Source organism: Gadus macrocephalus, chromosome 8 (genome assembly GCF_031168955.1).
Source record: "Gadus macrocephalus chromosome 8, ASM3116895v1".
Taxonomy (NCBI): Eukaryota; Metazoa; Chordata; class Actinopteri; order Gadiformes; family Gadidae; genus Gadus; species Gadus macrocephalus.
The window spans coordinates 14,909,506-14,932,080 of NC_082389.1; positions in this window are offsets into that span (position 1 = coordinate 14,909,506).

Consider the following 22,575-nt stretch of genomic DNA (forward strand, 5'->3'; position numbering starts at 1 on the left):
GCGCGTTTGCAGTCTCCGTTGAGACAGATGCATGGCCACATGAATTTCAAACTTCAAATGGCTCAGCTTATGGCCAAATAATATGGTCTAATTCACACAGGGAATAGCGTTTTCTTCCACAACTTTAGAAACAGTCCTCAAATGAATTTCGGCAAAGAAGACTTAACACACATATGATATGCGGTAACTGTGGTTCTATTTAATGATATGCGCAATACATTACCAAACATCGTTTCTTGGCGGTGGAGGGAAAAGAACGCGCGAGTTGCAAACTAGCAACGACACATGCGTCAGTGTAGAAAGTAAATTGCGCCGGATGCAAGGTAGGGCCCTCAACGTGTTTGAGTGCATGAGTTAGTGAGGGAGAGAAAGAGATGCACTCTTAAAACATTTCTTCACAAGTTGCTTCATTGTGTGTATTGTTCATTCAACATACATAGGCCTACAACAATATGTACAACAAAAAATTTCATTTCATTTCAAACAAATTTACACTAAAAATATTAATTAATTTCAGCTCTGTGCTGCATATGAAAAAAGGCAAGAGCTTTGTAGGAACACCACCAATTAAACACAAAAGAGACTGGCTTGGTTAGCTGATTGGCCTATCAGATTTGTCTTGACGTGATTACGATCCAGCCTAGCATGCACGCAAACTCACAGAGCCAGACACAACAATGACAAACAAGTTCCTGAGTGGTCTGCAGAATACAGTGTAACATAGTAACTTTAGAATTATATAAACTCTACGTGTACCGTAACCCCGCACCCCCTGGCGAAGATATCTTCCTGCGCATCTGCATCCATGCGTTTCTAGTCCTCAGTCCCAACGTAACGGTGGACTAGTCTCCTCAGCTATGGAATCGCAACAAAGTTGCAACCTATGGAGGACGCGTCGCTAACGTGTATACGAACGAAGATAATGTCTTTATCAAAATACTAATTTTAATGAAGTCACAATGGAATATGTAATTGAATAAAGAGTAGAATTCCAAATCCAATATTTACGTGAGTAAGAGTAAAATTACAGACTTAAAGAGCACCTATTACGCTTTTTAGACTTTTATGACCTATAAACGTTGTTAGATTTATAGTCATGTTTAACCATACTAAAGTGTCAAATAATGTCGTACATGCATTTAGACGTGTCCCTGCTGACCGTCTGGGGTGGCTGTGCAGAGCGCTAAACACTAGGGACGCCGGTGCCATTCACTTTTTTCCGGGATTTTTCTACGTAGAACAATCCGGATTTTCCATGTATGGTAATGCTGCATCATGCTCTTCCGGAAGGTAACCAATCACAACGGAGTGGGGTTGGCAGGAGGGGGGCGAGGGGGCGGAGAAGGACGAAACCGAGTGTTGACAGAGAATGTTGAAAGCGCCCGGATGAGAGAAAGAGTTTCCCGAAAATCTACATCTTTTTTTGTGCTGTGATTCGTGTCAGGTTGCTCTATAGGAGTCATTAATAAGAAATTAAGACCAGAAAAGTAGTATAATTGCAAAAAAAAAAAAAAAAAAAAGGAATGTGAATGTGTGTCCTTTACAAAAGGAATGTGAAAAGTTCTCGTTACCCGAAAAATGTACTTTTTTACTCATTTGCGTTACTTGTAACGCGTTACTACCCACCACTGCCGATCGGGACTTTCCTGGAATCCCACTCCTAAGAGAGGGAGTGATGAGCAGAGAGGAGGGGGGGGACTCATCGCCTTGGCTCCCCTCTCCTTCTCCCAAGCGGGAAGGAGAGGGGATAGAGGGAGTAGGGAGGAGAGCAGAGCAAGCCTTTCTTTCGCAGGTTTAAGAGGCATATAGCAAAGCCCCATCGCCAGACTGGCAAAGACCCATAGGAGACCAAACTAATGAGGACGAATACAAGGAGAGAGGGAAGTGGGCCAAGAGTGTATGTGAGGACGGGGGAACGGAGGAGGATGACTGTTGGGGGAGAAGGGAGAGGAGAGGCAGAAGAGGCGTTGTTTGAGTGCATGTGAGGATAGGAGCACCAGGAGGAAGTCGTTGGAGGAAGGCAGAGGAGAGACACGGCCAGGCGAGCGATGAGAGATGCCTTTTAGATGGCTGAGATTTCAACGGTGTCAGCAACACCAATTGTGTGGGTTGGTGTGTGTGTGTGTGTGTGTCTGTCGGTCTGTCTGTCTGTCTGTCTGTCTGTCTGTCTGTCTGTCTGTCTGTCTGTCTGTCTGTCTGTCTGTCTGTCTGTCTGTCTGTCTGTCTGTCTGTCTGTCTGTCTGTGTCTGTGTGTGTGTGTGTGTGTGTGTGTGTGTGTGTGTGTGTGTGTGTGTGTGTGTGTGTGTGTGTGTGCGTGTGTCTGTGTGTTTGCATGTGTGTGTGTGTGTGTGTGTACTTTTCTGTTCTTTTGAGTGTGTGAGTCTGTGCATATCTGTGTAGGAGTGTGTGTTTGCATGACTGGTCTCTATGATGGAGTGTCTCGTGGGCGTTCAGTTTGGCCCCCGCCCACCCTTTAGTTTGATTTATCTCTGATTGGCTGAGGAAGACTGTCCATCACGCGCCCCTGGTGATTAGACAGCTAGTCAGCTCTTCATCATCATGCAACCCTGTATCAGTGCAAACGTGTGTGTGTCCGCCTATGTGTGTTTGCACGTGTTGTGTGCTGTGTTTATCCAATTCATCCTTCACTCTTGGCCCAAGATCAGAATCTCTGGTATTAAATATTTGTGCTTGCTTCAATATCAGCCAAGTGGTATTTTCAAAGGACGACGTGTATATATATATAAAAGTTTGAAAGTTGATTTATTTTTAGTGGACTTTCTATTTCCTGGGGCTGAATAGAAGAGTGTGCGGCAGCACAGACTTGGTGTGGGAAGCAGTGTGATAAAACAGAATGTGAGAGCGAGTGGGTGCCCGGTCCGGCAGGGAGACAGCATGGAACTTAGCATGCAGTGCATTTCCATAAAGACTCAGAAAATGACAAGTTACCCAATGTTTTCTGTTGCGAAATGTGAGTGTGTGTAACAGCCAAAGGTGAAGATGCAGCTGGTGCCTGTCAATAGGAAAAGGACACAACTGTGTTATCTACGCTTTGTTGTATGAAATCAGCTAATTACATGCCTAGGCGGAGATGTCATTGCTGCGTTTTTGTCCGCTTTTGTAAATGTTGAACTGAACTGTGTTGTATGGAGTGGAATGTATTTAGATAATGTTTTGATTCAGCATTGTTCGATGCTGAGAGCTTTTCATTTGGGTAGCATTCCCCACATGGCTGGCTGGCTGCAGTATTTCAAACTTCCTCTCTCTCTCTCTCTCTCTCTCTCTCTCTCTCTCTCTCTCTCTCTCTTTCTCTCTTTCTGTGTATTTTTCTGATTTCCGTGGTTCCCTCTCTCCTTGGGTCTCTGAATATCTCTTACTTCATGATTCTCTCTCTCTCTCTCTCTCTCTCTCTCTCTCTCTCTCTCTCTCTCTCTCTCTCTCTCTCTCTCTCTCTGGTTCTCTCTCTCTGGTTCTCTCTATCTGGGGTCTCAACAATGCTCTCTCCCCTGCTCTCTTCCAGCCCACCCGGAGGTGTCCAGCACCGGGAGGCCCACCGTGAGGCAGCCTGCGGCTGCGGGGGTGCCCAAGGGGAGACCCCAGAAGCCCCCTGTGGTGCGGGTCAGAGGGGGGGCGTCCGCGCCTCCCAGCTCGGGTGGACCGTGGAGCCTCGCCCTGCTCCTCCTCCTCACTATACTGGGACTGCAGTGGAACTTCTTCTGATCTCACACACACGCACGCACAGACACACACATAAACACACACGCGCAGACACACACGCACACACACACACACACTCATGCATCAAAGCTGCGTGCCATTAACCAGTAGGGATGGGAGGATTGGCGTGGGATTGAAGGAGTGAAGATGGATGGGACTTTATGTGCAGCAAAGAAGGATAACAATGACTTAGCCTTAGCCTGTGGGCAGGGGCTAGTATCCCAGCATCATCAAGTGTGCGTGTTTGCACAAGTTACTCCCACGCGCACTCATTCACACAGATTGTTTCCTGGCCTGCTGCTTTCTCTGGCCTGCTGCGTGTGTTCTGCCAACCGCGCCTGCCTGCGTGCCCGTCTGTGTGTGTGTGTGTGTGTGTGTGTGTGTGTGTGTGTGTGTGTGTGTGTGTCTGTGTGTGTGTGTGTGTGTGTGTGTGTGTGTGTGTGTGTGTGTGTGTGTGCGGAGACGCACAGCAGTGCCCTTACCGCTTTCTGCTTACAATATTCAAACACACATAAACACGCACATTTGTGTGCGGTGTGTGAGTGCGTGCGCGCCCCCCCCCCCCCCCCCCCCGGATGCCTCACAGACCAGAACTGCATCTTTAGAGTTTGCTTCAACACACACAGCCATGCAGTCCCACACAAATACATAGCACAATATTATGTACCCAAACATCTGTCTTCTTTTTTCTTGCGCTTGGTTTTTTATACGAACCCTTGTTTGGCTCAAATCTGGCGGTGGCCTGAGTTTGCCTGGCAGACAACGTGAGTCCAACGCATAGAACTGTCGACTCCCTTCTCCTCTCCCTTCCGACGAAGCCGTAATGCATGATAGATTGATAGTTAAGGTCCAGCTGCCCGGGTTCAGGGATAGCAGCTTTGATACGCTTTGATTTGATTGCGGGGCCTCTTCAGGGCGAGCTTACAATGTAATTAGTCTACCACCTTATGTTATGTGGAGAATAAGGGGGCGAGCACGACTGTAGTAGATTAGGTGTGTGTAGTATGTTATTGTATATAGGCGATGAATGATTAGTTCCCCAGTCTAACTTAACCCAACAAAAAAGCTCTTTAGCGGCGAAACGGATGTGTTTCTTCTATCAGCGTTGAATGAACTGTTCTTGTCCACTCTATCAAACACATTGGGAAAAAAGGAAACTCTTTAAAAGGTCTATTTTGTATAACAAACGTGAAACGGCATATAAATGGACATCAACAACATTGTTTTCCCGGTTTTCTTTTTTTCACAGTGGAACCGCCTTTGAGTTCAGTCGACTAACCAATCTGTTGTCCACCCAGTTGCATGCTGCACATTAATGCATATCCATCACTTTTTGAAACGATATTAAAACAATGGGTATCTTTCTTTGAATGAGACAGAACGAATGAGGACATTATGGCGGTAAAACAGCAGCGAGGAGCTGAAGGATCATCAGTCTTCACAGGACAACGTGTTGGATCGTGTCTCCTTTCAGAAGACACAGTGGGGAAAACAAAACACACATTAGCCCAGCGTTGTCTTTGCACAAAAACTAATTTCAAAACAAACCAAATCTATATATCATAATACAAACACAAAAAGGCGTCCTTCCTTCCACAATACAGCGGATGATTAATGACAATTCTCCTGCAAACAAGAGAAAAGCAAAACAGCCCCATCGAATAATTTTCTCTGTCTCAAACATTGGTTCTGCAAGCAAGCAGTTAGAAAGTAGTGAGACTTCTACAATGGCTGTATGTCTTCTCACTCCCTGTGTGTGTGTGTACAGCAGCAGGCAGCTCTGGCCCAACTGCAACAAGGTGTGGATGTTAGACTGGAATAGGATGATGAATGTAGGCCCAGATTCACCGCAAAAGAAAAGAAGGAATAAAAAACAAATGTAAAAACGTACACAGACAGAGAATGGTCCCTGTGCAACCTATAAGGGGTTAAAGAAGGTCGTAAAGGAGAATGTATTTTCATTGACGTTCTATTTCTCCCCCCGACGGACAAACGCTCCACATGTGGTTCTCCACAGTGGCGTAACACAGCCTGTTTTAATGGTCTGCAGGATGATGATTAAACTGCTTTTAACTCCCGCTATAAAGTGACTTGTTTCCGGCTATCACTGGCGGTTGAGGGGAGGGTTGCTTGCTCTCTTTAATCCTATGCGATTGATATAAAAAAGGTAAAAAACTGAACGGTTGAGTACTTAATGTTGCATTGTAAACGCAGATCACACTTGATCCACAAACTGTCAAATCTTTTTCTCTGTACTGTCCTTTTGTGTGTGTGTGTGTGTGTGTGTGTGTGTGTGTGTGTTTTTCCCCGATTGGTCTCAACCGCACACGCACATATGATTTACAATCCTATGCAGTAGCATGTGTATAAATGTATATATCTAAAGTGACTTAATGTTTGTTTTGTGTATTTTTTTCCCGCCCATTTATTCTTATTTTTGTATGGCGCTATGGAGCAGAGATCTATAATTAAACATGCTGTCCTTCACTTCCTGTTCATCGTCAGAACTCTGTTCTTTTTCACGTACCGTAAACATTAAATGTTATCATGTGGATATAGATTGGTTTGTGAAGAGAAATTCCAATACTACCATTCTTATTTATTATCTGCCATTCATATCTATCTTTTAGCAATCTTGATTGCTAAAAACAACAAGGTACATGTGGTACATACAATGTAAAGGTAGGGTGTGGACATTCGGGAGCAAACCTGTTTGGCTAGGAGTAAAAGAAAACAGCGACGAGTAATGAAAAGTATGAGTATCCGAGCTGGTTTTGACGGTCAAGTCATAAGTACTCCATCTAAAACTAGTACGAAGAATATGAACCAAAAATATGGCATCTATCTCGAAACATCAATCTTGCGGTGTATAATGACAAACTTTGTTTTTCACCTTAACTGACTGGATCATCGTCCCATAAAATATAGAAACAGACATTTTCATTTAATGGTCCTTGGTTGATAAAAAAAAAAAAAAAGCTAGAGAGAAACACAGACTGCAATTAATCAGGCGTATTACCCTGCTGAACTCACCTTGCACGTTGGCATTTCCTCTCTACGCCATCATGGGCTGCTCTCCCTCAGCCAGTCAAAACATTGTGGATATCGGAACCGATAAAAGATTTAGCGTTGCGTTAAAAAAACCGATAAAACCTTCTCTGCCTCTCAGCAAAACAGGGATCATTTGTTATCATCACATTTCTTATTAAGCTGAGTTTGTTATTTGTTTGCTTGTCAAAAAGCCTGGGTCATTGTTTGTAAGTTCCTCTGTTATATTTTTCAACCATCAGAGAAAGACTTAAACAAAATGATCATGATTACTTTATGATTTATACAAAGGACTATCGATTTGGCTCCTTCAATCCACTGTTTCTCGTCCTCACTGCCCCTAAAAACAAACTGATGTGATCCAGACCGCTGAACCACAGGAGGCTAGCAGGGATGTGTGTGCGTGTGTATGTGTGCGCGTGGGGGGGGGGGGGGGGGGGTTAAAGAGGGCAAGCCTCCACACTCAGGCCCTCTCTATTTGTATCCAGGAAGCCTCTCGTCTCGCTAAACATATCATCGGGTCTGACGATGCAGCCAAGACTGGCTCTGCCACGAATAGAGGAAGAGGAATAGAGAGAGAGAGAGAGAGAGAGAGAGAGAGAGAGAGAGAGAGAGAGAGAGAGAGAGAGAGAGAGAGAGAGAGAGAGAGAATGAGAGAGAGAGCGGTTAGAGAAAGAAGAACGAGAGAGAAAAAATAATAAATGGGTTAGCGTTAGGGGGTAGAGAGAGGAGGAAAAGGGAGAGATAAATGAGGTGAAGGGGTAGAGGGAGGAGAGGAATGAAGTGAAGGAGGGGTAGAGGTTATAGAGCGGAGGGCAGGAGCGAGGGGGAGAGGGGAGAACGAAGCAGACACGAATAGGCCCTGGCTGTGGAAAGGACAGTAGCAGACAGTCGGCCGTGATGACAGTGGCGTCGAGCAATGACAGTTTGCTCGCTCAGCTGATGTGTGGCTGACCTGCTGGCTTCTTCTCCGGGGGAAAGTATGGCTATTTATGGGCTATAATTACCCTGTATTAGTCAGTGCTTGCTACTCCACTGGTAGCTCTGCTCTTAGCTTCACTTACCATAGCTTCTGTGTATCGTCATATACAAACATACTTTAGGTTACCGACACAGGTAGCCACGCAGGAACAATGAGGGAGATCTGTTGTCAATTTGGAGTTTGTCTTGCGACATAGTGAGTGTGCCAAGCAAAAAGGAGATTTGTCATGCCTTTGTGTCTCACGCGGTATCACAGATTAAATAACAAGGATCTCCTCGGGGTTCGATCTGCCGCTCGGTAGCATCATAATCTCCGGCACGTTATTCTGCATTTTTCTTTTGTCCCTTTTTCTCCTCGCTATCACCGTTTTCCATCAATAAACCTGATAATTGGTTGCGGTGACTCTTGTGACTCGCGGTGTTGCGAGACTCTCCCACACAACAGCAAATAGATTAGAAGTGACATTCACAATTGGTTATCATGCTCTGCCTTCCGTCACTATTAGTGTAAGAGCATTTGATGGCAGCATGGCGGAGTACGTGCTGCCCTTCCAATTCCCAGCCGGGCTACACAGAGAGACACACCCCCTATCCCCCACTTTAGCCATTAGCCTGGGAGCACAAAGCGAATGTCACATTCCTGGAGAAGCACGCATAGTGTAAACACACACATATGCACGCGTGTGCACGTACACAAGCAAACATGTACATGAGCATGTACACAGACAAACACATGTGCATACATGCATGCACATACAGTACATGCAGGCACATGCATATACGCATATATCCACACACACACACACACACACACACAAACATACACGTGCGTGGACATGTATGTACATACATGTATGCACGTACATGCACAAGCACAAGCACATACACACACAGAAACACAATGCTTTGACCATGTGTTGACCACCAACACTCAATAACCTAACCCTCAGAGACACACACATAAACACATACCCTCAGGCCTTGGCAGAAATGCAGGCACATTCACATATTTACACGCTCGCAACCACACACACACACACACACACACACACACACACACACACACACACACACACACACACATACAGACCAGACACACACACACACACACACACACACACACACACACACACACACACACACACACACACACACACACACACACACACACAGACACAGATACACAGACACACACACACACACATACCCACAGACACAAACAGACACAGACACTCCTACATGGTCCCACACTGTTGCACACAGTCCCTCACATGCTGAACTTATTTGATCAGTGGAGTCTATTTCACGCCTGCTCCTGAGTGTCTGTCTCATTCGGTGAGGAGAGAGAGAGAGAGGAGAGAGAGAGAGGGAGAGAGAGGGAGAGACAGAGAGAGTGAGAGAGAGCGAGAGCGAGAGCGAGAGCGAGAGAGAGAGAGAGAGAGAGAGAGAGAGAGAGAGAGAGAAAGCAAGAGAGAGAGAGAGAGAGAGAGAGAGAGAGAGAGAGAGAGAGAGAGAGACGGAGAGAGAGAGAGAGAGAGAGAGAGAGAGAGACGAAGAGAGAGAGAGAGACGAAGTGAGCAGGTCTCAAGCTCTGAATCCATCCCCCCCACCCCCCAGTCTGTGAGAGGATTTCCTTGTTCCCCCCCACCCCCCAGTCTGTGAGAGGATTTCCTTGTGTGACAAAAGTCATGCCGACTGCACCGCTCTCTCAAGCTCTCACTGGGACTGAGGCAAGGAGCGGTGTAAGACTTAAAGAGTAAAATAAGAGTATCAACGCCGAAAATGTTTCACAAAGTGAGACTCTGAGGATGGGAAACAGAGGAAGGGAACTTGATTCGAGTCAACGATTTGACGAAGCTGTCCTTATAAATCCATATCACACAATGGTTATCTTGGCCAGCTTAAAGATGACACATTAAATGTAGGTGTGAAGTGTAGTGTATATTTATACACACACTACGTGCTGCGGAGGGGGTGTGTGGAGGGGAGTGGATAGGTTGGTCAGTGAGTGTAACTCTGAGAGCGAGAGGGACCTGGGGTCACAGCTGCTCAGCTCTCTGTCTGAGCTATTTTAAATGCTAGCACACATCAGCGATTCTGTCCAACTGGTAGGGCCCGGCCACCTCTCCGTGTCCGCATGCACACGCACATGCATGCACCGACAAAAACACACACACACACACACACACACACACACACACATGGGTATAGGCACGCATACAAACGTCTGTACTATATGAGCACAAAAACTCATACGTGCACACACACACACAAACACAAGGACACAACCAAAGATCTTTGTCATACCCTCTGCCTTAATTGATGTTTGTGATGATCTTGTGGCCCACTTGCTGGTGTTTCAGAACTACGGTTTAAGTGTGACACATCAGTGTCATGGTCACCTACATCCCTGACAAGCATTGGCTGTTTCCACTGAGGTGACCTGACACTGAGGTGACCCCCCCCCCCCAGATAGTCTTACCTTGTCAGTCTGGGGATCAGAGAGTGAGGGGGAGAGACATGGACAAGGGGGGAGAAGTGGAAGAAGGCTCTGCAAATAGCTTTTGGAATGGAAGAAAGCGGCCAGGATGAAGCCTCACATGGCTGCAGTTGCTCAGACGATTTGCAGTCTACGGCCGTCCATCACCTCTAGCACCTTGCAGTCCTTACACCGAGCTCCCCGCTTGGCTACCGCTGTAATGCTAAACCACGTTAGAATCACATGTACACAGGAGCTACACTGAACTGAGGTAATGGAACTAGGCTGAGCCCAGGTAGCATTGCTTTCAATGATAACCAAACTGAACCAGTTAAACTATGCGCACTATGCTAAGCCCAGCTAGCATCACTTTAAGTGAGCCAAACAGAACTAACTAGTCAAACTATGCTAGGTCTAGCTAGCATTGCATTCAATGAGCCAAACTGAACTAAACCAGTTCAACTATGTGTCCTATGCCAAGCCCAGCATCACATTCAATAAGCTAAACCGAACTAACCATAGTAAAGTCAATGAACCCCATGCTGGAGATGAGAAACAATGGGCAAGCTTCAACTACCCTGACAGGGGAGTGACACTGGTCCGCGGGCAGCTCCCTCCTCCTGTCTCCCTAAGATTATCCTGGCTTGTCAGTTGTGTTTTCTCATCATGCCGAGAGTGGGCTGGCGAGAGAAGGCCTAGTAAACAGCGGTGCCCATGCAAACTGCCAGCTGCCATGGGGCTTTTGTCAGGCTTCCTCGTACTCTCTGACTGTGGGAAAAGTCAGAAAACTAGGCAAGATCTAACAGGTCCCTTCTTCCAACGGCCAACGCATGGTGTGCGCCACTTTTTGGCTCGCTGCCAAGGGAGCACCCTTAATTATTGATGCGCCAACCCAAAAAAAAAGTCCAAACCAGTCATGTAGATTAGATGCCTTCAGTCAGCGAAGATGCAGATCAGCAATGCGACCACACAACCGCACCCGAATATGTCCCATTTATTATTCCAAAAATGAGTGTAAGCACATTCTGAGGAGATTTTTGTGAAGGGCATCTCAACCCAAACGAAGCAGACAGGCGCCTCAGGCAAGTTATAGAGGGGAATATACATGAACGCACTAATTCAGAACATAGTCAGTGGTGCCATAGTGATGGCTCGAGCTAGAAAGGTCCCTAACGTCACTTTATTTATTATTTTCCCCACTGTTGTTAAAGTAAAATAGAAGCAAATATGAATAGCCTCCCTTTGCTTTTGCAAACTAACACCTTCCCAAAAGCCTGCGTGCATGCACACGCTCACACAAATATAAACACACACACACACACAAACACAGGAGCACAGGACACTCACACAAATGCACGCAAACACACGCATACGAAAATAAATAAATACAGACACACACACACACACACCCACGGACAAGCCTACACCAAAGCCCACATCAACAACAAGCAAATATATAAACAACAACGAAATGCACAGGCACAGGTTGTAGTGGGCGCAGGTCAGGCTCATTAAAGCAAGTGTTAGAAGACTGAGGAAAGTAAAAATTTATGAGATACAGATTCTGGCTACAACAGTAAAAGGATTTGTTTGTCACAGCAGGAATTCATTTGGCATTCATTTTATAGGCTGATGACATTATTTTGGCTAATAGTGTTTGATTTGTACTTTTTGTACCAAATAAATAAAGTTAAAAAAAGAAACTTTAATGGATGAAGCGCATTATCAAACACACAGAAAATCACCCAATTTATTCCCTGGCCGGCATGGGGAGCCGATGAAGACGACACTAGGTGAGAGAATGGTGTCGTTAGAATGTATTGCGTCTTCATGGGGCCCACAGAGGGGACACATTAATCACTGCAAGAGCCCGCCGAGAGGGAAACAGATTAGGTGTGTATACACATGACAACAGCCAGCCACGGCCATTTGTGGTCCCGCTTGCGTGAGCGCCCATTACAATTAGATGTTGTAGGGACCTTACTTTGGATAGCGTGCACAGTACAGGTGTGTGTGTGTGTGTGTGTGTGTGTGTGTGTGTGTGTGTGTGTGTGTGTGTGTGTGTGTGTGTGTGTGTGTGTGTGTGTGTGTGTGTGTGTGAGAGAGAGAGGGAATTAGGTTCCTAAAGACATGGCTGCTCATTGCCTGAATTCAGTTTAAAAGTGTGTCTTAATGTCCATTTAGATTTTTTGTGATAGTGTGTGTATGCGCCTGTGTGTTTTTGTGCATGTGTGTGAATGTGATTGTGCGTGCGTGCGTTTGCGTGTCAGCTAGAGGGATGTCTGTGCTTAGGGTTCTCTGTGTGTATATGCGTACGTAGCCATGTGGGTGTGCGGGTGTATGCGTGTGCATGCGTGTGCGCATCACATATTCCACACATGTGTGATCCCGCCTCACGTGTTCAAGGCTGGTTGCCTCCTCGTGTCGGACATGCTCTGTTTTTCATGCTGAAGGCAGACACTTCCTTCGTGTCCAGGTGATGGATGAGTGCTGTGGGAGCCGTCGTCCGTGGCTCCCCTGGGAGTCATCCTGCCTCTCACCCATCCTGACGTTCTCTCTCTCTCTCTGACACTCTCTATCTCTCTCATTTTAAATCTCTCTCTCTCTCTCTCTCTCTCTCTCTCTCTCTCTCTCTCCCCCCCCTCCCCCCGCCTCTCTTTCTCCCCCCTCCAGCCGGGCTTAGAGAACTGGGTTACACTGCTGAGAGGCTGAGTCCATGAAGAGAATTCGGTATCCTGCAAACACATGCCTCTTGCTCTATTAAACAATTTGGCCTCTCCTGCTATTTCTGAACTTCTTCAGTGCCAGTAACCTGGAAGCCAGGAGTCCACAGAGGAGATCAGGCGAGGGATAATCTCCCTGATATATACAGTATATTCACGCTGATATATGACTTGTCTATGAACTTTGACTCCAATCAAAGAACATGTTTGTCTATGCACATTTCTATTCATGGGTGCCTGACTCATGTGTGCGTGCGCCCATGAGTCACACACAGACACACTCACAAACACACACACACACACACACACACACACACACACACACACACACACACACACACACAGTCACAAGTGTGGGACTGTAGGGATGAATGATTGAGCGCCTAGACAGGCGTGCCATTGACCGTCGGCGATGGGGGATCGGGGAGGCCAGCCTCTGTCCCATGGCTCCACTCTTCAAAGGCCTTCAAAGGGGGGCTGAAATCAATGCTGTCTCTCGCTCGCACGCATGCACACACCCACACACACACACGCACACACTCACATGCAAGTGCACAAGAGCACACACACGCAAGTGTGTACACACACACTCACGCACCATGGTCACTAAAATGTCCCCACTTGAGGGAAGTGGTATTGATGGTGGTGGTGATGATGATGATGATGATGATGAGGATAGCATTGGGAATGTTGAGGATGATGATGATGATGGTGGTATTAGTATGCATTCCACTATTGGCTGATTGCTTATACTTTTCTGAACAATTATGTGAAGGGGAGACGAATGGAAGTGCAGGATAAACAGCTCGAGGCACACAGTTTATTCACACTTTACACAAAAACTGCGATTCGTCATCCTGTGATCTAATGCTTTCTTCAGGAAGCTCGATCCCTTGGGTCAAACAAATGCCATTTTTCTAATGAGCAGGTGAGCAGTAATTGAAAACACCTGCCAATGACTCACCTGTCTTTTAATTGGGTCCTTAGAGCCATGTCTTTCCTGCCTACCCCTTACAGACAGTGATAAACCACCTGCACATCCACACAACGTTCCCTGACTTACTTCAGTAAGGTAGGCACCCATGTACAATGTTTCTGTAAACCTTATATGTTCATTTTCAATCAGTGGAAGCAGCCCGTACGGAAACAAGTGAAAACAAAGCGTTATTGCATAATTTGGCGAGCTGGTAAACACCTTGACGGTCTAAAATGACACACGTCCTATGCACAACAGCGATAAAATCACTCATAAAGAACATGCATTGGGTAATTAGTATAGGCAAGAGTGGAATCGCTATGTTAAACCAAGACACATTAACATATATAGTGGCAGTGGAAATAACAGGGCTAATGAGGACGTCTGGATGACTTGAATCCAAGGGAAGTTTTGATGTACGACTTCCGCAAAACACACACGCATGCACATAAATACATATATTTACCACACCCCAATTGAACTTCCCATCATAATTCGAAGTCAATGATATATGAGGTTCCTCCCAACTGTCCATCCAATAAGCCCCCTTAAGCACAACTTCTCAAGTAACACCTTCAACATTCGTAAATATAAAAAAAATCCATATAAACACAAACAAGTGTCACTTCAAGGCAGGAAAAGAGAGATCAATTACCTTTGAGGATGTTGATAAATGCCATGTGTTGGCTTTATGGTAACATATGTACGGGCTCAAACTGTAAGCTCGTTTAGTTTAACAGGCTACAAGTTCCCCGAGTCACTGGCTCCTTCATTAAACCCTGGGCCGGACACAGCTAGTGAGCCCTTGAAAAAGATCTAATCGAAAGGCATCATCTTATATGTCCTCATTACCGGGTGTTTCGTCTTCTACGTGTAAAAAATCTCCAAACTAAATGATTTACGACCAGGACGTAAGCCGAGTGTTCATTTCGGTATGGGTTCTGGTTTTCTGACGAGATGGTAATGTTGAACCTATTGTCATTTTCCCTCTGTAGGAGTGGAATAACAAGCTCTTTCCTTCCACACTGAGCCAATAAAAAGACAGAATGCGAGAGGCATAAAGTATCTTGTCTGTAATTTCACATCCCAACTACAAGCACTTTGTTGCATTTATTGGTTTAAAATGACGTTCCAGGCAAGTAGGCCCTGTACAGTAAATCAATGAGAGAGAGGTATGCGGCACGTTCTCTCTCACACCCTCTGTATCTTTCTTTCTCTCTCGCTTTCTCTCTCTTGCTCTCCCAACCCCCCTCTTGAAGGAAATGGAGGCGCTGCATTACAGCTTCATTTGAAACCCTACCAGAAGAAAGACTTGTTTCCCCATCTGACAGATTTACCGCCTCGATTTGTTTTATAGTCGCGCTCACAACGGCGTGCACGGAGGAACGCTGAGGTTGCCAATCCATGTAAATGGCGATTTCCCCATATTAGCTGCATCTCTCTGGATGGTCAGAGCCATATAGGGAAGGGGGGGGGGGGATGCGTTTGGGGAAACTATGCCAACTACTCGGGCTGCATGTCGATCAAAGCACGTTTGGAAAAATCACCCAATGGAAGTTTCCGATTCACATTCCAGCAGAAGGAAAACATATAATTCTATAGCCACTTATTGCGTTTCGATAAAATGGTGAACCTCATGAAAGAATGGTAGCATGCCATCTTTTTTAAATGCTGATGATAGTTTAAATGCTTTAATGATCCTGGATAAAACTTCCAATCCAGTGCCTACAGTCTCAATTCAGATTCAAATGGGCTGCATACAAGTCAGTTCATAAGTTCACACGCTAGTGGTCTGACATGACCTGAATCTTTGAGTAACACGAAAACAAGATAGTGGTCTAAATCTAGGCTTAATCATTGCCCATGAGAAAAGAAAGTAGGTTCTGAACGTGAGTGCTCCCATGGGTGCCATTCCACTTCTCACATCACTAATATCAGTAGAATGGCTTTTTATCCAGCTAAACGTAGCCCCAGACTATGTTGTTAACCCATCCCAGTCGTGTCTCTGTTTTTTCTTCCTGAGGCTATAGGACAGCGAGCATGCAGCGAATATTCTGCTGTAGAAAATGTAAGAGCAAGAAAAAGCCAGAGAAAGTCCTGACCCTTATCTGGAACTGATGGAGAATGGAATCTGGACACCAGCGGAATGGCTCAAGAGCAAAGGTAAACAATGGATTACTTCATGGGTACCAGCGGGAGGGTGGGGGCAGTGCCCGAGGACGACGGGCCAATCAGGTGCTCCGGAGCACCAGGAGGTTTTGTTCAGCTCCTTCCAAGGTTGAAATCAAAACCGTGCTGGACCTCAGCACCATGTGTGCGTGTGCATATCTGCGTGTGCGTGTGACTAGTCTAATGCAATCTCGCTCGTTAAAATTGAAAAATGAGTGGACACAAGGTGGTGGTGGATTGGCGGTGGTGGTCTGTTGGGCTGATGGGAAAGAGAGCACAGAGTACAGGGGGGGGGGGTGGTATTGGGAGCGCTGGAGCTATGTGTGGATAGTCGCAGTGGCAGTGGTAAAATAATGAAGGGTAGAGGGGCTGGGAACCACACAGAGACACCACCCGTCGTCTTCAACGGGGGGGGGGGGGGGGGGGATGCCTTCACCATCTGAACCATCTAACAATTGACCGATACAAAGTCAGCTCCCCCCCTTCATTGACATTGTCATTGACACATGCACGGGGGAACTCAAAATGAACTAAATGCAATGGTGAAACGGTGCAGGCGGATTTCAAATATTTCCTTTGAACTACATTAATAAAAGACAAAATACACTTCCTCCGTATCTTCTCTGACGCCAGTGACGCATGTCGGAAGTCCCATTGTAAATGTGGCTCCGTGCGAGGGCCGACTGAACAAGCTGATTGAACAAAGGGCGACTGATTTTGCCTCCACCACGGTTCAGCTCCTGGTGGATAAAGTCAGCGCGCAGTGCGCCGCCGCGATGCACAGGCTGCTGGACATGCACGGATATGGAAAAACCATACATTTAAATGTCATTAATCAAACTCAAGTAGACAATACCCGTGTTACACTCCATTCTATTAAAACTAGATCCATGCCCGCCGTTGAAGAAAAGTAAAAAGACAGAGAAGAGAAAAATCTGCACTTGAGGGTCCACAATGGGAGAAGATTGGAATGCGCCCGAAGTAGTAATTACCAAACAGAAGCGGTGCCAGTGGACTGGCAGGGGGAGACAAGGAAATATCCCAGCTCACCGCGGGGGGTGTATCACATCCGCAATAATGGCTGCCAAAAAAGACAACCCCTGGGAGCCTTCTAGGAACTCAATTTGTTGGCTTCTGGTTCATCTCCATTAAGTTTGAGCATTTTCTTTTCTTTCCTTTTCATTGTATGGGAGGTACATTTATTCCTTCAGCTTTCCCTCCTTAGTTTTCCCTAACCCAGTTCTCTCCTGATGTGGTGCTCTCCCTCTGCCTCCCTCCCTACTCTTCCTTCCCGCTTCTTTCTTCTTATATTTCATCGTTATCGTTTCCCCCCCATTTTCTCGCTCCCTGCCTCCCGCCTTTTTTCCGTCTCACCCCATACATCCTGCCTTGTTACCTTTTTTTCTTTTCTTCCTGTGTCATCAACATTTCCACACCATTTGTCAGCCTCTTGTCTCCTCCGGGCCGAGGAGGAAGGGGAAGGTGGCTGTGTGGGAGTGCTGGGGTGAGCCTGCTCGTCTGCTGGCTGGTGTTTGCAGGAGCCTGTGTTTGAACAAGGAGGGAGAGACAGACGCCCGGCATACGTGATCAAGGGGATGATGCTGCAGTGCAAGAGAGAAGACAAGCTGGAAGAGGGCCCGACGCAAGTAGAGCAGAAAACAACAATGTTTCTGTTGTTTCGTTGTGTTGTGTGAGCCGTCCTGAGTGCAGCCACAAGCCCTTGGATAACGTCTCACCGTGGAGGAGTGAGTGAGAGGGGTGATAAAGGCAAGCGTTTTGGGTGAATGTCGAACGAACGCGAGAGATCGACAGAGGACAGTGAACGACAGAGACAGATGGAGAAATAAAAAGGGAGAGTAAATGGAATCCACGATGAAAGGGAGATGAGAGAAAAGGCAGAAGCGAGATACCGTGAGTGAGTAATGTGTACCCGCTGAAACACGGTTGTGAATGTACTGAACTCGGTCTAATGGCGGGCATAAAGCGTGTTGAGGGGACAGAATCAATGCTATCTGCATGAGCCTAAGACGAGAGGCTGGCTCCTCTGGAGAGGAAGGACATTTGTGATCTTATTCTGAGGCTGATTAAATCTGTCAAAGCAGCACATTTGTGTTTGCAAAGCAACGCCATTAAGGCTCAGCTGTAGACCGGCACACTGAAAGCTTGTAAATTGACCGCTGTTCCATAGCTGATTTCTCTAGGATCTACGGGGCTCTGTTTATACATGTGTGACCGTGTGTGGGTTGGTGTGTGCACACACGGGTAGGCTGTGTGCGTGAATGTGGGTGTACAACAGGCTTTATACACTATGTATATATATCCTATAATGTAAGTGCCGTTGACGCAGCATGGAGGGTAGAATTCGTTCAATCTGTTAAATGACCTTCAAAACAGTAATCTCAATAACAATCTCAATAAGAGATTGCTTTTTGCATACGCATGCACACACACACACATGCAAACGAATACGCACCTACCCACACACATGCACTCACACACACGCACACACTCACACAGAAACACACACACACACACACACACACACACACACACACATAAACAAATGCACAAATGCACACACCCACACACACAAACACAGCGACACACACACACACACACACACACACACACACACACACACACACACACACACACACACACACACACACACACACACACACACACACACACAATCACGCACTCACAAACACACATACACACAAACACCTGTGTGCATCTGCAGGCCTCTGTGCCTTCACCAGCCCCCACAGTACCCCTCAGGACCCTCACCATCTGGGTGAGAGTGTTATGGCGTTACGGAGTACGGCCCAACAACTGTGTTGAGCAGCATTTGGGCAGTTACAGTGTCATCTCCCCCCACCTCCCACACCAACCCAGAAAGCTTGCCCCTGAAGATGACTATCCCGTAATTACCGCACATGCACCACGCACACACAAACACACACACACACACACACACGCATGCGGTACACACACACACACACACACACACACACACACACACACACACACACACACACACACACACACACACACACACACACAATTGTACACTCAACACGCACACACAAACAAACAGATGCATGCCCACATTAAGCTGGTGACGTCAGCTCACTTTAAACCCCCCATCCACCCTCCAACCTCAACCCCACATCCACTTCTCATCCATCCCTCTCCCCCCGTTCCCCCCTTCTCCCCCATTCCCCCCCCTCTCCCCCGTCCCATGTTGCGTCCCCCGTCCGACCCAGCCCTCCTCTCTCCCGCTCTTCCCCCTGTCGTCTCCCAGTGTCCTGGTCCTCATTAGGAGACCTTTCATGGTCAAAGCCAATAAAACTTCAATGCCGCCAGCCCCCGGAGAAAACCTGTGCCGTGCCGGCTTTACTACGCCTTAATTACACCATCCCCATCGCAGCACAGACAGCGCAGGGCCAAGTCAGACACTCTGACTCAGAATACTGCCTGACCGACCTATGGCCCCATGTTGGACCATGGCAGACACATGAAGGATTATGCATAATAATGGATTATACACGCACACAAACAGTACTGTATTTACACACACACTCACACACACATACACATGCATATGGTAACGCAAACACAAATACTTGGGCGTTGGCACACAAAAACACACACACACACACACACACACACACACACACACACACACATAAGCACATACACACAAAAAGAGACAAGATCTTTGGACACATTGACCCAGACATTAGCACCAAGACATATACCTACACAAACAGTTGAACACACACACACACACACACACACACACACACACACACACACACACACACACACACACACACACACACACACACACACACACACACACACACACACACACACAAACACTTAAAAAAAGGAGGAAGGAAATAAAAAAAAGGTCAAAGACATAAGACACAGGCAGTGGCATTTTAAGACTAACCCGCCACATGTGTTACACTTCACAGCAAAAGAAAGTAGACCAAAAAGACCATGCAGAAAAACAGTGGTTTGGTTGGGCTGCATGGAAAAGAAGCTTGCTTCCCTTGATCTCAGCAAACTGTTTAAGTGTAACATTTGCTTATTTCAACATTTACAGTCAGCAGGCACAAGCATTAAATGTTCTTAACGTCTAAAAACTGGGAGCTGATCAGTAGGCAATTACAGAGACGGAACACTGGGCTCTTATGTAGCGAATTGTCAGCTTGTGTTACCTGATATGAAGTCCCCTGTTTAGACGCTCTATAGCTATCAACTTGGGGGGGAACTAATTATAGAGCATTGCCAAATTAATTCAGAAATGTCCGCCTCCCTAGATGAAAAGATACAAAGATAGATGAATGATCACCAATGATAATGTTTCTCTCCCTGTCTCTTCTTCTCAAGCTCACCTCTTTTCTTCTCACTTTGTCTGTTTTTCGCTCCCTTTCTGTCTAAATGCGTCTATTTATGTGTTAAGCTCTCTGTCTGCTTGTCTATGTACCTCTCTTTGTATCTATCTCTCTCTATACGTGTGAATTTGTCTTAGTAACTGTCTCTCTGATCTCTCTCTGTCTCTCTCCATCTCACCTTCTCTCCATTCTACCTTTCCTTTCTCTCTCTTTCTCTCTCCCTAACGATGTGTGTAGCTCTCCCTATTTCTCTCCCTTATTCTGTGTGTAGCTCTCTCTCCCTCTCTCCCCCCCCCCCTCTCACTCGCTCTATCTCTCTCTCTCTGTCCCTCTCTCTCTCTCTCTCTCTCTCTCTCTCTCTCTCTCTCTCTCTCTCTCTCTCTCTCTCTCTCTCTCTCTCTCTCTCTCTCTCTCTCTATGTCCCTCTCTCTCTAGCTGTCTCTCTGGCCATGGCCGGTTCTAACAGGACAGCACCAGTCCTGTTTCTGTTTGTCACTGTGATGATGTCGTGTGGCATTTTCCTCTCCCAGCGCTTTTTGAAATGCCAAGGCATCTCCCCGAGGAGTGACACCATCAAACACACTCTTATAGCGGTTCCCCTTGCTACGACGTGACAAAAAAACAAGTGAGAAATATTCTCATGTAGGAATACTGCCTGTTGTATAGTATCGCATATCGCAGCCTGGAGAAAATGATACGGTGCAAAGCTGGCATCAGCATTCTATATATTTTTTACCGCTGTTTTGAGTTGAAGAGTGTAAAGGTTCGATAAATGTAGAATGGACACAATAAAATGAAGAATGTGTGAATGTCGTTTTATTTCTTGAATGAAAGACAAAATTGCAACTCTGCACTGTGTATATGTGTTGGCGTTTGTTTTTGTTTAAGTGTTTAAGTGTGTGTGTGTGTGTACATGTGTGTGTGTGTGTGTGTGTGTGTGTGTGTGTGTGTGTGTGTGTGTGTGTGTGTGTGTGTGGTGTAATAATAATAATACATTTAATTTAGAGGCGCCTTTCAAGACACCCAAGGTGTTAGGGTTAGGGTTAGTGTGTGTGTGTGTGTGTGTGTGTGTGTGTGTGTGTGTGTGTGTGTGTGTGTGTGTGTGTGTGTGTGTGTGTGTGTGTGTGTGTGTTTGTGTGTGTGTGTGTGTGTGTGTGTGTGTGTGTGAGAGAATTCATGTGAGAATGAGTGTTCTGCGTGCATGGGCAAGTGTGTTTGTATGTACATGTGTGTTTTCATGATGTGTTTGTGTGTGTATGGAAGTGTGTGTGTGTGTGTGTTTGTGTGTGTGTGGGTATGTGTGTGTGTGTGCTTATGTGTGGGTGTGTTTGTGCGTGTATGTCTCCCAATTCTGCTCCAACTCATGCACTTGTTTATCCAGTGCCATTGTTGTTAAAATGTGTGTCCCCTCTGTTGATTACTTATTGTATTCACCTGTGTTCCATTTCATTTAAAAGTTACATTTACATTTACATTTAGGGGATTTAGCAGACGCTTTTATCCAAAGCGACTTACAATAAGTACATTTGTCATAAGAAGTGCATCAATATATCGCTGTCGGTTCCCTAGTTCCCTAGTTTCCGCCCCTGTTTGCAGTTATTTTGCTAACTGTCTGGGTTATACGTGTGATAATATTCCTCCTGTTGTATGTATTTATTCGGGGATTCTAGTTCAAGTGTTTACCTGCTTTGATTCTTAAAGTTTTTACTCCTTCCCCCTCCCCCTATTTATTTCGTGAAAGAAACACACACTAGACTACTGTGTGTGTGTGTGTGTGTGTGTGTGTGTGTGTGTGTGTGTGTGTGTGTGTGTGTGTGTGTGTGTGTGTGTGTGTGTGTGTGTGTGTGTGTGTGTGTGATTAAGACATTGTAAAAGGAGAAAAAAGTGAAAGATTTGTAAAGGTTTCATGTAAGCGATTACACAGTAGAGATTTACTTCATCTTGTAAAGCTTAGTGTCAACAAAAAGTTTAATGGTGACATCATTAGGCTAATGGTGTGATTAAAGTTAATGAAGTTCACCGGGGGAGGGTTAACTGTCAACGCCACTGGGGCAGGTCAAAACGTGTTCCCCT